Raw genomic sequence first — 17,684 nt, 5'->3', positions numbered from 1 at the left:
TGTGGGCATCTCCATAGAGTCTCTCACAATATGGCAGATTCACACATCTAAGGGAGCAAATGGGAATGTAGGAGAGGGTACTAGCAGGATGGAAGCCACAGGCTTTTGTGATCTGATCACTGAAGTGATATCACGACTTATGTTGCCATCCCACCTGTTAAAATGTGTTATAATTCTTTGGTTACTAGGCTCAATTCACAATGAAGGAGAGGAGATTACACATTAGCACTATCACCAGGAGGTAAGAATCACTGGGTACTTTTTCAGACTGCCTACCCCAACTCTGGATATTTATTACCATTTTTGTTATCTTCTCAAAGGGAAGATGCAGGCTACTACGCTTGGAACATAAGTGCTTCATAAATACTTGTTGAAGAAGCGAGGTGAAGTTTGCAAAGACTGTTAGAGGTTTCTGAACTGTAATTGTTGACTTAGATATTAAGGCATTGGGCTGGGGATGTGGCTCAAGCAGTAGCGCGCTTGCCTGGCATGCGTGCGGCCCGGGTTCGATCCTCAGCACCACATAAAACAAAGATGTTGTGTCCGCCGAAAACTAAAAATAAATAAATAAATATTTTTTAAAAAAAGATATTAAGGCATCGATGGTCTCCTCAACTGGTCAGCAGTGGAATGGAGATTCTGATCTAGTTTGCTTCCTTTGGTATACAACTGTGCCATGTATAAAAGTCCCTGTCTGATGGGACAAGGGGTTACTTAAATCCTGTCCATATTCCACTTGTGGAATTGTGTGACTTGGCATGGGGCTAAGTCAGCTCAGAGGAAGGAGTATCTTTTTGAAGTTTATCTCCCCACCGGGGATTCTTGTTTTAGGAATGGCACAGAGGCCCCATCTGTGGTCCGTGCACTCCCCTCTGTCCTTCCATGATGCTTTCTGTTCTCCTTGAACTATACCCTCTAAAATGGGCTTGAGGTTGTGAGGGGCACAATGTCCCACACCACACCTGACTTCCTCTCCAGCTGCAGGGAGGATTAAGTTCCCTTTTGGGAGGCCTTTGAGAGGCCGGGAGGGAGGGAAGGTGCTATACAAACGCAGACAAATTCCATCATCCCTATTAAACTGCCAAGAAAATTCTATGCACACAGCGATACCACCCTCTCCCTGAGTACTGGGTCTGACCTGACAATAGCAAACAAACAACAAGCTGTGATCTGTTTTTAATTCCAAATGAAAATCCACCCCCAAATAGAGGCGAGAAGGAGAAAAAGCAGCTCAGCAACAATGTGTGCTTTGGCTGAAGACCCCAGGAAGCCTTGCTTCTGTTAACCTCAGCCCATCTCCCTCCCAAAAAGCTCAACTCACACCACTGGAATGGTTGTGTATTGAGGATAAGGATGTTGACAATAGGGTTTAAGCTGCATAAATAACTGCAAATTGCTATTTGGCTAGCAACTGCCAGCAAAAGAAAAAAAAATATAGGGAGCATAAGTTATGTGGAGGGAGGGGCCGGGTAGCAAGTAATGTGGAATCTGGCATCCAGCTCTGGGTGTAAAAGACACTCTGACAAGGTGATCACAGGCCACCCACAATTGTTACACAGCTATAAGAAGTTATTTTGACAGGACATGTGGTGCACTTCACATGGAGGATTCAATCCCACAAATGATTTAGTAATATATTATAGAAAAGTTCTGGTGTAATGAACCAGCTATTACAGCAACTCGGGGATAGAATGCATGTAACCTCCAAGTACCCATTTTGTCATTTCCATTCAGTTCTGTTGGTGGTGATGTGTGGAGTGAGAGGGAAGGAAAGACATGAAGACATCAGGGAAAGGAAAGAAATACCAATACAGTTGCTATTCTGGGATCCCCCTTCTTCTTGCTTTCCCTTAGTGTAGTTTTCAATGGTGTCTCCCACATTCTTCTCAAAGTACTCTACCAGTGTAGGGTGCAGCAGAGGTGACCAGGATTAGACCAGCCATCTGTGGTGCCGCTCCAGATCAGGGGTTTATTTATGATTCATGGTTTCACCCCAGTTTCTTTGCTCTATGTCCTTTCCAACTCCATCTCATTTTGTTTTCTATTTTCCCACTCACAGTAATAAATACTTAGCTTGAAACATGTGGTCTTCCTCTTTCTCGAGGTCTTTTTTGAATATTGCCAAGTCAGAAAAACATCATATTAAATTGTAACAGAGGAGTTAAAGGTGAGAAAAACAATAAAGAATTCATTGCGTGAAGTGTTTATTGAATAAAATAATAAAAATACAGATGGAAGTTGGGGAATTCCGGACTCTGGTATATTCCGGCTGACTTGTGTGCCTAGCATCCTTTTGACTCCTGCCAAGACTTTCTTCTGAGAACCATTTCCTCCTCCTTTTTCAAATGAAATATTTGTGCAGAAGAAAGAGTTTTTTTTTTTTTTCATGATCACAATTCTGGTCACAGATTTTTGGTGTGGTGGTGATCAATTAATAAAATGGGGTTCATCAGTTAGCTTTTACAGTTTCACATATTATACTATACCAGAGCTTGGGTGACTTAAAAGAATCATCAATTGTTCTCACTCCTGGGTCTGAGGGGCAGTTGGGGGTGGCTCCACGTGGTGCTACAATTCTGAAGATGGCTGAGGGGGGGGGGGTCTCTGTTCAAACGCATATTTTTTTTCCCCGAGTCCAGGCTGAAGGAAGAGACACTGCTGACAGAATCTCTCAAAGCTATAGCAGAAGGGCAAGAGGAGAAGTAGTAACATATGCTGGTACTTAAGGTTTAGGTTTGGAAATCACATAACTTCACTTTCACCTGCATTTCACTGAACACTATAAACCACCTGGCTGAGTCACTTGAGGGAGGGGGATGGTATGCTCTCCCTCTTTCAGACCATGGTAAGAAGTACTGAAGCCAACAAATTCAATCTATCACTCTGAGTTGTTCCCAATTGTTTCACATTGGGTCAAAGGAAAAGAGGGTTTATGAAATGTCTTAAAGTTTAGATATAAAGCACAGGAAGTTTTATTGCCATCTTTCTCGCCATGCTGAGGAAGCATTTTACAATAACAGAGAATAGGATGGTTGACGGAAAGCAGCAGACACAGAAAGAGACCAGTTACCTGTTCAGCTGTGCTTGGTTGGTCAATTGATTTATGAATCATGTGAACTGTTCCATGTCCTTCCAAAAATATTTTTAGTTTGATTAAATTTCTATTACTTGTAGACAAAATGTGTCCTAATTAATACACACACTCTGAGTCTCCATAGCAATTAGACATGAAAAGAGTTGGTTTTAGAATAGACTGATTTCTATTACAAATACACATGACTCCTGTACACATGTTTTACAGTTGAGCATCCTCTTATCTTCCTACAACATCTTGTATTCTAAAGCTGTTTAGTTGGGAAAGCTCAGGCCAGCAGCTGGAAGGATTTAGATGATTACTTCAGTGAACTTTTGGGTGGAAAAAGCAATCCAAAAGGGAACTAAAATGCAGAGATGGTAATGGAAAGAGATTGGGGCTGGGAATCAGAAGAGCTGGTCTATCACTAAGTGTCACTTAGGCTGGACTTAAACCTTGCCAGAGCCTCTACTTGAGCTCTGCATATTAGGGAAAAAAAAATCACACTGACCTCATAGAGGGGCTGTGAGAATTAAAGAACACAAGAGATGTGAAGATACTTTGTATATCATTAAACATTATGCTACACAAAGGAATCATTTATTCATTTATTCTTATGTTTTACAATGATGTATTGTCTAAATATGTCAGATTTTATGTCAAGGATTGGAGGTGCATAAAATGGACATGATTCTTGCCTTTTAAAATATATCTTTAAAAATATGTCTGTAATGTTTACAATCTAGAGAGGAATAGAGCATAAACATAAAGTAAGATAGAGTGAGAGAGTGTAGGGGTTATAACTGCTGGTGTGCATGTATGGAATGTGCCCAAGTTATGCCAGTGTATAAGTATTTTGAAAATCTGCTTGCATGGGTGTCCTGGCAGACCCACTTTGTCTCTTGTCACATTTATAGTCTTCTCTTTGTTGGTAGGACTGTAGGCTTGTGTATTCTGGCCTTGAAGGTAGGGCTTGTCTTCCTTTTGGGGAAGAAAAAGCACCTGGCCGCTCTTTTTATGCTCTTAGTCAAGGCTTTGGGGCATTGTTTTAGGACTTAGTAAAGTATTAGAAAGTGCCAGTTGTGATGTTGCTATAGAGGATGTCACGTTGACCCAGAGAATTTGGAGTTCTTTAATCAATTTTGTAAATGGCCTATGAAAATTAAGTGAGCAGCTCTGGTGCAGCCTGGGTGCTTACCTTATTGCAGGATAGATCCCTTGTGAAAAATGACAGCAATGTACCCAGGTGATACCTTCAGTATGCTCTTTAGGATCCTTAGCTGCAGGCAAGTGCAGGTTGACTTACAAAAGGTGACTGAGTTGCTGGGGAATCATGAGGATAGCTGGACCAGTGTTGAATAGTGACAAAAAACAGTGCTGCAGGAAGGGCCAGAAAAGGAAACTGCTTCCACTGCTGCTGCTTCATCCAGCAATCGAGGGACCTGGCATCTTTGTCACGGATGCCATTCCATGGCGTCATTTCTGCGCCAGGCACTCAACTGTGCAAACACTCAGCACCTGCTGTTGCTGCCATCACTGAGAAACAGAGGCTTCCAGCACCACCGTACCAGCAGAAATCAAAGCTCTATGCAGAGCCTCTTTCCTCCTGTCTACTTCGTGGTTGGAACCTAAGTCTGTCGTGTCTGTAGAGTGGACTCTTGAGGGGGGTCTGGATCATTTGCATCAGCTTAGTTGCTAGGATGCTTGGAATTTGAATTCTGACTCCATTGACTCGTATTTGGGATTCCCCCAAACGTAGAGAAACTATTAAAGGAGGAGAGATGCACATGAATATGTCACATATCTGTTATCCCTAGTTGCCCCCCCCCCCTCCGCCGACTACCAAAATCAGGGAAGAATTACCGGGGATATAAAACAATAGATAGTAACTCTTGGAAAGTTTCCTGACTTTGAAGTCAGCAAAAGTTGTTGAGAACTTTGTCATGAGAACTTGGAAGGCTTTCTCATCACATTTTGCCCAGTGAATGATAAATAATCTGCTGTGGGTTCCGATTCCAATTCCCACTTTCCCTTTGCTAAGATAAATGAGGTGATAAGGAGAAGAGTCTCTGAACTAGATGGTGCTTTGTGTGCTCCTGCTGCTCTGTGATCTTGTGAGGGCCATCTCATTCCCCATTTCTGTACAACTTCCTCCTGTGTGGTTGGCTGAAAGGTTTGGAGGGTGGAAAGCCCTATCCGAACATTGCTGAAGGAATGCTCAAGATGAGGTATCTAGAAAAGAAAAATAGAAGTTCACTTGCAAAGAGTGCAAGGGGGTCAGACTTTAGAAGGACTCACTGGGCAATGTAAAACATAATAAGTATTTAAATGAAAAACTACAAAATCATCAGTTCCCAAGAACTCATTAATCTATTCAGGGTGAAAATAGCAACTTGCTCATATGGTTATCATATACACAAAAGTCATGATACACTTTTAGATACCAGCATAGCCAAAGTTGGAGATACAATTATTTTTGTTAGAGAATTCTAGGTTTATAGAAATTATTCAAGATTTATTATTTGGGGGCCTACAAGTGTACCAGATGATCATAGTTTTAAAATATATCTGAAAATTCTTTGAAAACATCATTTCAAAAGGTGAAGCCTACTTCATCTTCACTTGATTGTGGGCCAGACTTCATGAACTGCTTCTAAAGAATACTATGTGGCAGAAGAGATAGTGTGTGACTTTTAAGATTAGGTCATTGAAGACATTGCAGCTTCTACCTTGCTGGCAAGTGGATCATTTCCCGAGGGGGAAGTTATCTGTCATGTCATGTCATGTCATAGGGGCACTCGAGCACCCCTAAGGGAAGATCCCCGTGGTGAGAAACAGACCTCCTCCAACAGCCAGCATGACCTCATCAGGCATGTGAGCAAGGACACTTGAAAGCAGGTCCTCCAGCCCTAGTTAAGCCTTAATATTGCAGTCCCAGACAATATTTCAACTGCAACCTCAAGAGAGATCCTGATCAAGAACCACCCACCTAAGTCACTCCTGCATTTCTGACCTAAGGAAACTGTGTGAGATAATAAAATGTTTATAGTTAAGATGCTAAGTTTGCCGGCTGAGGAGGTGCATGCCTGTAATCCCAGCAGCTTGGGAGGCTGAGGCAGGAGGATTGGAGTTCAAAGCCAGCTTCAGCAAAAGCAAGGTGCTAAGCAACTCAGTGAGTCCCTGACTCTAAATAAAATACAAAATAGGGCTGAGGATGTGGCTCAGTGGTCGAGTGCCCCTTGAGTTCAATCCCCAGTACCTGCCACCCGCCGCCTCCAAATTTGGGAGTAATTTGTTATGAAGCAATAGATAACTAATACTAGGAGCCTGTCATTTTTGGTTTATCACAGGGTACAAAGTATCGCAGTGGTCATTATTATTTTCAATTGTGTTATGTAAAATGGTTTGACATATTGGAAGCTGGACAGAACATTAGCATCTGGTCTAATATGAGCTTTCCAAGCTACATTTATGAAGCTCTGCACAGGGTGTAAGGCACCAATAAGGGCTAATAACAGATGGCTTTTTGTGTAGCTGATACAGGCATATCACAGAATAGAAAGAGCACCTGGCAGGGAAAGATTCAGACTATTACACTCCAGGATTCTTTTTTTAAAAATATAAAACATTTTTAATGTTTTTATTGATGCATTAAAATTATACATAATAGCAGAATTTATTGTGACACTTTTTGTACATGGACACAACATAATTTGTTCAATTTCATTCCCCAACACTCTCCCTTTCTTTCCCTTCCTCTACTATAGACTCCAGAATTCTTGAAGGCAAGGACAGAGCTTGTTTAGTTCACTCCTCTATGTTCCAGTACCAAGCACAGTACCTGAGAGTAGGAAATAAATAAAAATTGATCAAAAAAATCAGTGACAGAATTTCAGGTGTTAAATCCACTAAAATGTTATCAAAACCCCACTGTTCACAATAGCTAAAATATGAAATCAGCCTAGGTGGCCATCAAGAGATGAATGAATAAAGAAAATACGGTACACATACATAGCAGAATGTTGGAGAAACTCAGCTGCTGTCCCTAAGACAAACAGTGCTTTGGGTGGTTATACTCTCTCTGCAATTAGAGCAATCTTCAGTGCAGGGGAAACCATTCCTGATTGGAGTATAAACTGAATTCAAATCATTTCCATTTGGAAAGCATAATGACACTTCTCCTGTGACATCGTCAAACATCCCCCAGGGAATGGTAGACTGGGGACATTCCATTTAGTCACCTTCTGCCTAATATTAGTGGAATTTATACGAGGCCCATGAGCTGGCAGAACATTAAGGCCTTAGCTTTTGACAACCACCATTGTCATGTCTTCCAAATGCTATAATAATGGCATTGGGTCACTTAGTAATTGAAATAGAAGACAAATATAATTAATTGCATAATTTCTAACTGTTCAGATTGAATTCCACTCAAATTACATCATTAAACTCATGAAAGGAATGAAGGTTTGAATTAAATCTCTGCCTTTGCTTGACTTGCATCTGATTCTTATGCCTAACGGTTGTATGTGGAACATGGATTTTCTGACTCATCACTTATCTGTGAGGAATATCTGTGGTCTGTAAATGTATGCATTTTACGTCTCTGCCCTAAAATATGCCTGGCATAGAACATGACACAAAGTAAATGCTGTGATGATTTGATAGATTAGGTATGAATGAATTGAATGAATAAAGGAAAACAGTACAGATATGTGTTTACTAGCAAACCATTTGCTCTCAATGACCCTCACAGGTAAGAGAAAACTGACCTGGCAGTGTGAGTAAGCATTGTGGTAAAGTGGAATGGACACTGATGCTGATAGACTCTGTTGGGGTCAATTTAATCACAAATCATCATGAGCCCAGTGTCCATAGACTGAGCATTTTAGAGATCTAAAAAATGTTTGAGAGTGGAAATAAATAATTCATTTGACCAGTCCTTTATTAATGGACATTAATTTTATTTCCAATCTATTTTTTTAGAAATGAGGCTGAAATGAATAGCACTGTATGTTGGTCATTGGGAAACCAGTATATAGATACCATATTGGATCCGTGGTTTTATGATTTTGTAATTTTCGATAACTATCATCAAATTGTCTTCCATGAGAGTTTATTAACTTATAATCCTATTAGCTCTATTTGAGGTTGTCTGTCCCTCTGTCCCCAGTCTTACCATCAGAGGGTGTTATCAAACTTTTGAATTTTTGCTAACCAGATAGATGGACTCTTTTTTGTTTGGTGGGGGGGGGGTGTTTACTGGGAATTGAACTCAGGGGCACTTGATCACTCAGCCATATCCCCAGCCCTAGTCGGTATTTTATTTAGAGATAGGGTCTCACTGAATTGCTTAGTGCCTTACTTTTACTGAGGCTAGCTTTGAACTTGTGATCCTCCTGCGTCAGCCAACTGAGCCACTGAGATTATAGGAGTGCACCACCAAGCCCACCGTAGTTGGACTCTTTATCCATAGTTGTATCATGGCGGAAGATACTATCCTTTAATTATTCACATTTTCGATTTACTGTTATAAAATGATTCTGAGGAAATGAATTATTTTATTTTAGAAAAATAAAAAAAGTTGTATTTATTGTTAATAAGTTCATGTATATACCTTGATGTTCCCAGAAGAATCTGAGAATATCTTTAAGAAAATAATAATACAATAAAAATAAAGAAACTGAATTATTGGGTCAAAAGGAAAAGTGAAAATGGGATGTTGATAAAGTCTTGATTACTACACAAATGCTTTTATCATTAGGTTGTAGATGGTTGCTGAAGGAATGATATACATGTGACTTTGAATTCCCTGGAAGCCAATATAAAGGTGGAAATATGGTTAGTTGTAAGAGTCACAGTGAATATAATATTAATAATGTCAAGTTTTCAGGAGAAACATAAATTTCCTTTTATTCAAATGTTCTTCCCCCTTTGCTATATGACCAATTTCTACCAATCCAAGACTCAACAAATCCTTCCTTGATTCATCAAGGTACTTTACTGTTTCTTTGCTCCTGCAGGTGTTTGGATGTTTGTACATCTCAGTTCTTCTAATAGTTGTTATGCTGAATTGAAGGTGTAGCTTATCAGTTAAACAAATGGACTTTGGAGTCATATGCCTGAGTTTAAATTCTGATTATGTCATTCAAGAACTGCCAGCCTTAGGCATTTCACATAACCCATCAGCATGTAAAAGGTGAAATAAATATCTATGTCACTTTCTAAGCTTCTGTTTCCTCTATTGTAAAAAGGGAATACTACTAAATACCGTTTCAAAAAGTCTGAAGTAAGGATTAGGTGAATTATGTGGGCAAAGTAGTTAATGTACTGACATTTCACATGGTAAGTGATTGTAAGTAATAGCTACAGCTGTTTTATGTCTATTATCCTAATAAGCTACTCAGCCTACTGGTTCTCTAGATTTTAACAAGAGAATACAACCTTTTATAGCCATGTGATATTCTGATTTGCCAATACATCTGAAATCCTAAATGGAGGAAATGTAAAAACTTTTGCTGGATCTCCGTTTCCATTCATGGCCCATCCTTGATATTGGTATTTCCATAGCTGTGGCTAGATGGCAACCCCTCCTATTTCAGGGGAGGTGAATCAGAACATTCCAAATGTCAGTTTTGCTCTCAGATGCAGACATGGAAGGAAGATCTTAGCAATCAGTGAATGTGTTTTTATAATGTAATATCAAACCCAGTATTTTAATGTTTCTTTTGCTATCATGACCCCCAAAATGTGATAAAAACAATTTTGAGGAAGAAAATTATTTGGGCTCATGGTTTCAGAGGTCTCAGTTCATAGACAGCTGACTCCATTGCTCTGGGCCTGAGGTGAGGCAGAACAACATGGTGGAAGGGTGTGGAGGAGTAAAGCAGCTAGGGACATGGCAACCAGGAAGCAGAGAAAGCACCACTCATCAGGGACAAAATATAAACCCCAAGGGCCTCCTATAACCCACCTCTTCTAGCCACTCCCCACCTGCCTACAGTTACCACCCAGTTAATCCATATCAGTGGATTAACGCACTGATTAGGTTAAAAATCTCATAATCATTTCATTCTGTACTTTTCTTACATTGTCTTACATAAGAGCTTTTGGGGGACACCTCATATCTAATCTACCCAGGTAGATTGGTTTGTCTATCATGCATAATCATTAATATCTGTGATGTCTCAGTATAATCAGTTATGATCAAATAGGAACTAAAGGATGCATAAATAAACTTATCAGTCAATTTCAAGTTTATTTTTAGTGATTTTAATTGAAATTCCAAACATAGAACATGAAGGAGCCTCCTAAAATTCCTATTGATCAAATGTCCTGAAATTTTCATGTATCAGACAAGATAAGCTAGGTTGTGCTTCAATAACAAACAATCCCAAAGCCTCAATGGCTTAATAAAACAGATGTTTATTTCTTGCTTCTTGCTTCTATTACATGCCCATGGTTTTTGTTTTGTTTTTGAGGGTGTGGGCATAGGTCTCTGCTCACTGTATTTACCAGGGGATTCAGACTGGCACTTGCTTTCCATGATTACCATGACTGAGAGGAAAAACAAAACAAACAAACAAAACAGGGTGAATGGCTTTTAATCCTTTGGACCAGAAGGAGCATTCATCACTGACATGTACATTTTCATTGGCCAAAGAAAGTCCAATGACTAACTATGGAATAAATGAGGTGATGTGCTTAGAAGAACACCTGTCATTTATTGAATGTTCTAAATGATAAACTATGGTCTAGCTAAATTGTAAGCTCCCTTAGATTTTCAAAGTCAAATGACTAACATTGAAAATATAAGGGAGCTTACAATTTAGCTATACCATAGTTTTTCATTCAGAACACCCAATAAATGACAGATATTCTTCTAAGCACATCACCTCATTTATTCCATAGCAACCTTATGATGTAGATTCTTCTTTCCCATTAAACCCCACCCTGCCCCCTGCAAATGAGCAAGGATATGGTCTTCCAGCTTGATCCTATACTCCTTTGAAATGTGTATATGTTAGGGTCCATATGTGAGTGTAACTGATAGGTACCTTTATAGATCATCTCTGTAAAAGAAAAATCTCCTTTTTCTGGGTCAGTGCTGTATTTTCACTCTTGTGAGCTAGCATTCCATATCCCAGCTTTGACAAAGCAGATGAGGACAATGACCTGGGGAGGGTAAAATAACAAGATGCTGATGATCTGAACCTGTGAATGAATGAAGGCAGCAGAATTGCTCCACTCATTGAACCACACGGCAGGGGCTGCTTTCTTATTACACGAGAAATACAGTTGTATAATTCCGAAGCCACTGTGTGCTTTTGACACTATATCTGCCCCAGGTAATTTTAAACAGTTATATTATTATCCTCATTTTATAAATGAGAAACTGAGGCTTAGATGGGCAAGAAACTAGCCCAAGATAATACAACTTAATAAGAAGTACCCAATTTTGCTTTTGTGAAATTTATCCCAGAGTTTGTGCTTTTAATTATGCTGTCTTTAGTGACCTTTTCATTTAACATGGGCCATTTGGACAATAGGTGTGATATAGCAATTTTAAATTCTCAGGAACTATTATGTTTCTCTTCTTTGAACTAATCATACAAAGGAAACAGAATGGAATTAGTATGATTTGTTGCATTCATAATATTACATTATACCTCCTGTTTGAGGTGAGGTTTAGAGTGACCCTTAGATCTAGAAATAATCTTGACTCCTTGTTTTTAATTTTTTTCCTAACTCTAATGTCTTTTGCAGGCCTTGGAAGATGTTGTTACCCTTCCTCTTTGGTTTGCTGCATCCCCATATCCTGAAGAAGTTTCTCAGAGCTAAATGTGTCAGGTTATATGCATCCATTAGGTCTCATTTTAACTGGAGTTTAAAGCAATGGCCTAAGGCTGATCTTTCAACCTGGCAATTTAAGGAAGTTTCTGAACGCTGATTGTGGTTGACCACTGCATTTACCGGCCTCAGGAAAGACATCAGAAAGACTTGTACATATATTAGAGTTGTCACAAATGGGCTGTGGGGGCTGGGGTTGTGGCTCTGTGGTAGAGCTCTCACCTAGCACGTGTGTGAGGCACTGGATTTGATCTCCAGCATCACATAAAAATACTAAATAAAGGTATTGGGTCCATCTACAACTAAAAAAATTTTTTTTAGTGGGACACGAATATAGATTCTTTCGCTAAATCTGTGCAAACGCAGTCAACAAAGATGTGGGTAATATAATGAATAGACATTTTATACAAAAGAAAAACTGCCAAACACGTAGGCACAGTGAAGCCACGATCATTACCTCTTTGAAAATTCTACCATGACCACAGTATGTCTTTTTATTAGCTTTATACACACTAGATGATTTTCAGAATATCCCATAATCAATATTTTCTCCTTCAGCACACTGAGGAGATAGAGATATTCAAATGATGGTTCTATAAATAACTATGAGGGAAAATCACAATGCCTAAGATATTTCTTGAGGAAAAAGCATATTCACATTTTTTTTTTGTAGAAACAGAAATACTACGATGTTTCTGGCAGGTAACTATCTACAAATATGGCTGCTAGGATGTCAGCAAGTCAGCTCTTAATATCACAGCCAAGAGGGCTTGCATATTTAAGTCTGTCTTCCAGAAGATATAATATTCATAGAACCTTTCCTTAAATGGATACATCACATTTTTCAAAATACTTTTATTGGTGGTGGTGTAGGAAGCATTAGAGATGTCTTGTAGGAACTGGATTATTTTTATCCTCTCCAAGAGTGGGACTGTGAGTTCCTCCTCCCTACAGTAAAGATGTACTTCTCTGGGACAGTTATTATCATCTCTAAGCTCCAAACCTGTCCTTTGCTTTTGGTACTGGGATGGAGACTCTGCAAACCACATTTCTGCTTTGCGACCGGTCCCAGTTATATTTTGCCATTTAAGGGGACTAAAGGGTGACTGCAAGGTTGGAGAATGAAAAAGGGACTTGCTTCATCCTCTTCTAGTTTTGCTGTCTGTTCCTGTGAAGGACACCCTAGCAATGCATTTTTATCTGGACCCTGACTGATAGATGTTCCATATTCCTGTGCCAGAGAAGTGCTTGATAGTATTGATGTGATTTCAAACTTATGTTGTAAAGAATAAATGTGAGGACTGAGAAAGAATTCTTTTGACATTACAAGATCCAATCACATGCTGGGAAGAGAGAGTTTGGTGATAAGAATGACAAAATCTTTTGAGAGGTCTACAGGGCTACCACGTTCAAGGTTGGGCATGTTGGGAAGGGAGTATAAAAACTCAAGGCAGCATGACCTGGTTGTTGTCTCTTTAGAAGTTTCCTCCAGCTCAAAGGTCACTGCTATGAGCGTGGTCCATGATATTTCAAATTTATGCTGTAATAAACTCTAAAATTCTATAGAAATGACAACTACTTTCAAGAGTTGGAGAATTGTAGGTATCACCAAATGTCCCTGTACATGAGAACCAGCTCCCAGGTTCTGTGAGACTAAAGAATACATACAGTCAGATGGCTCTAGGAATGTATAGAATGCAACGTACTGGGGACTTACTGACAGGATATGGTAACTAATGGCAGCAAGACCAGTTGGAGACTCATGATTTTGGTCAGAAGATGGGGGTCTTAGAAAGCAGTTAGGACAAAGATACTGAGATGGAGATGCTACAAACCGCATTTATGCTTTGAGCTGGAATGTACCTGGTTTATTTCAAGCTAACATCAAAGAGTCAGGCACAGTCCTGGTGCTAGGGTCCAGTCTTAAATCTGTATATACCACTCTAATGTCTTTTTTTTCCCCTATGTATAGTGTTCTGGGAATCTATGTAGGGAAACCTGACCAGGGTCACTAGGCATAATCTTGGTTATAACCCAAGATGGCTGCAGTCATGTCAAACTGAATTCGTACACCAAGAAGGCAGTTTATTGGGAAGAAAGAAACATTCCTTCACCCTTGAAAATTGTCTGTTGTTGGTGGTTTACCATATACACATGCTGTTTTAATAGATTATTAAAATGTGTGGGTTTTAAGTAGTTTCTTGTTTTTATTTATTTAATTTAGTTAATTTATATTTAAAAGAAAAATCATATAAATATGTGAAAGTATTACTAAGAATTATCAGTATAGAAGCATTTAGATTAAAGAAGTGAGAGGGCTTTCCTTCATAAAACCAATGCTTCCTGCACTGAGCTCCTAATATGTGTCTTGCTATGCATTGACTATCTACTTGAATTCTCTAACAACCAACTGAAACAAGCCCTGTAAGCTCCATTTTATTCATATGTGAACTAACACTCAAAGATATGTCCAAAGCAATCCAACTATAGATATATGCTGATTTCCCTGGTACTGTTACAGTTTATACAATTGTCCTGGGGAGAGTATTTATAACCCTTCCTTTGACTCATAAATATTCTGATTTAGACAATAAATTATATGGTCACCTTATCCAACTAGTTAGTGAAGGAGCGGGGGATTGAGCTTGGCCAAATCCTTCATGCTTCTCACTAGTCCATGCTGCCTTAGAGCCTCCCAAGTCAGTTAGTGCTGGATTTTATAGCACAAGAAGCACCCATGGCTGGAATGGGGATGAGTATTCTTTGTACCAACTCAAATTCTTGGGAGACTTTATAGAAATCAAAGCTTTCCCAAGTTATTATTTCCCAATATATAACAAAACAAAACAACATACCTATTATTATAAATACCCTAGATGGTATATTCACAAAAAGCAAAACTCAGATTGTCTTAAGTGTAAAAGGAGACTTACTGGTTCATGTGGTTGGAAGTCCACGGGTTGGGTGAGCTAGTTATTGGTTAATCTAGTTGAGTGATACCACCTAAGAACCTAGTTTAAGTGACATATTTTCACTTGTATGCACAGAACATTCTTTAATAGAGCTTCCTTTAATATTTAATGGGCTTCTAACCTAATTGCTTCTAGTCAGTTCCATAGTCCAATATCTGGCCACAATCAGAGATGGGATCTAAAGTCCTTGATTTTAAGGAATAGAATAGGTATGGGCTTATGTGGAACTGGCCACAGTTTTCTATCCTTACTGTGCAGAAATAAGATTACCTTGGATTGTGTCACTACTGTGAATGACTTATCTAGTTCCTGTTTCTTTGTCTCTTTTGGGAACCAAACCTTTCATCAGGAATACCATTGTGAGCTATGTCCATGGTGGATATTTGCCAAATTGTATTACTACTGTCAGGCAAGGTTGGAAAGGTAAATTCCCAGCTACCAGTGCTCAGCCACTCTACCCCACCGAGGCTTGTGTCACATTGGCTGATGTATGCTAGTGGGCCTTCTATAACATTTGTCCTTTCTTACCCAGGTTGACAGAAGCAGTTCATGGACAGGAGAAAGACTCACCACCTATATTATTTAAGGCATTGGGCCAGGCATGATCCTTTCCATGGCTGTTACTGCAACATGAGCTGAAGTTTGAGCTGTTCTATAAGACTCTGATAAAGGTCTATTGGGAGAAAATATTAAGACAAGCATTTATGGAAAGACTTTATTTTGTACCCATTCTCACACATCACCCAGATGAACCATGAATTCTACTCCCCCCATTTTTATATAAAACTACATACACCGCACTGTACATGTAAAACAAATTTGGAAAGGAGCCTCAAGCTGGCCTCTGAAATTGTGTAAGCAATTATCACATTTTTGTGCGCAAATGCAGTAATTATATGTGTAATTTGGCAGCTGGGTTTGAAAATTTGGCCTTAAATGGAACATAGACAGGAAAAATAAATGTTGGAAAATGCCAATATTTTATAAAGATTTTGAATCAAATAATGGTGGAATTATTGCAAGCCATCTTAATTTTTAATTATAATGATCATTACACAATATACAATAATTTTTTTGAGAAAGGAAAGAACTATAGATCAATTGCCCATCTTTTTTTGTCAGAAAAATGTGCCTCATTTCTTGGGGAGGATAATTGTATTTTTCAGAGGTTATGGTACATATTTCAAAGGCTTTTTTTTCTTATAAAGAAAAGATAGTGATTGCTTACTAGCTCAAGTTCTATGACATTTTACTATGGGAGAATAGAACCCTTTGTACTGATTACTTTAGAGGGAAAGTAGTATTAACTGTGTGCTTATATTTGAGCTAGTAATCTTAAATTAGATAAAGCTTTCTTATAAGCATTTAAGCTTTGGAATATAAGATTATAGTCCAAATGAAGAGTAATTTAGATTTCTTTGATCTAGATTTAAATTGAGCATACAGAGTAAAAGCATAGTTTTATATTGCCATCAAGATGGACTCTAATGCATGTGCTTTTTTCATGGGTGTATGAGAGCTAGTAACTTGGATTTAATATAAAGCTGGTTCTGGAGTATTATTATCTTGTGTCATTAGCAAGTCCTACAGGCTCTGCAGTCAGCCAGCCTGAATTCTAATCTTCTTCTACCACTCTAGCCCTTTCTGTACCTTAGTTTCCTCATCTGGTAAGAGGCAAATAGTAATATGCCCACCATATTCTTAACACTTTGGTTAGGATTGAGTAGAATAATCATATATAGCACTTTGCACAGAGTCTGGCACTGGTAAGCCCTCAGATATAGGAGCTATTTATTTTTGATCATTTGTTTTCTAATGCTGAACACTTTATCCATGACTAAGTAAGCAGCAGAGGTTATACAGAAATGCAATGTGCAGAGAAGTGTGTGAAAGGTCCATGGGGAATTCAGGTTTTCCATGACAAGGTAACCTCTTCAATAGGGTGAAATAGCCCTCTTGGTCTACTTCAGTTCTGCAGCTAACTATCAGGCCTGTTCCCTTCTCTGAGATAATCTGATTTACAAGGTGTGGGGTGGAGCCCTAGAACCAAGGATCCCACATGTCACACCAATAGTGTGTGTTCACAGAATACACTCTGTTTAGCAGTCTTGTGGCACATGGCTTTCCAAAATGTTTTGTGTGCATGATCCTATTAGCGAAAATATTTTTCATGCACACCCTCACTCTACATATATCCATTTATTTGCAAATTATAGACAAACTACCATGTCAATATATTACATGTATCATAAACCTAAATAAAACCAATTATAACCCCCCAAAGACTGAGCTAATGATGAAATAAACAATCACTGTTTTGTTTTAATTATTAATAGTACAAAATTCTTTGTGTTCTCATTAAAATTATTTTTACATTAGACTATGCTTCACTGATTTTGGAAACTTTGGTTTAAAATTTAGTAATATAGTCATTTAACTACTTGTTTCTTAATACTTTGTTGTAATGGCTTTCACAACTGAAAAAAATATATCCCACAAAGACATAGAGATCCAGATAGAAGAATTTTCTTACTGGCTACCTGAACTAAACCTCTTTTACCAATTATGGAAAGGTTCTAAAACTTATTTATTTATTTTAAAATTATTATCATTATTTTTAGGAATAATAATTATTGTAATTATTATCTTTAGAATTTTTACAAATTATAATTATTAATATAATTAATCAATAAATGATTTAATATTATGCATTAATAATTTATAATTATTATATTAATTTTACAAATTAATGGGTTTCATTTTGACATACATATATATATATATATATA

The 17,684-nt window shown here is 38.4% G+C and overlaps 1 protein-coding gene and 1 long non-coding RNA gene across 2 annotated transcripts in view; one reads left to right on the top strand and one right to left on the bottom strand.

Moving 5' to 3' along the window:
• The window catches only part of LOC124076751 (uncharacterized), a 60,822-nt gene that overhangs the window by 9,296 nt on the left and 33,842 nt on the right, over positions 1 to 17,684 (top strand). The window lies entirely within an intron of this gene.
• LOC131423333 (uncharacterized) lies at positions 3,668 to 5,976 on the bottom strand. The gene is made up of 2 exons (XR_009224738.1): positions 4,937 to 5,976; positions 3,668 to 4,837 (listed from the first exon to the last, which is right to left on the bottom strand). It is a non-coding gene; the product is annotated as an uncharacterized LOC131423333 (long non-coding RNA).

Source organism: Marmota monax, unplaced genomic scaffold, assembly GCF_021218885.2.
Source record: "Marmota monax isolate L192 unplaced genomic scaffold, Marmota_monax_Labrador192_F-V1.1 WCK01_AAM20220418_F8-fsc00974, whole genome shotgun sequence".
Classification (NCBI taxonomy): Eukaryota; Metazoa; Chordata; class Mammalia; order Rodentia; family Sciuridae; genus Marmota; species Marmota monax.
This window is presented reverse-complemented; position numbering and strand designations above follow the sequence as displayed.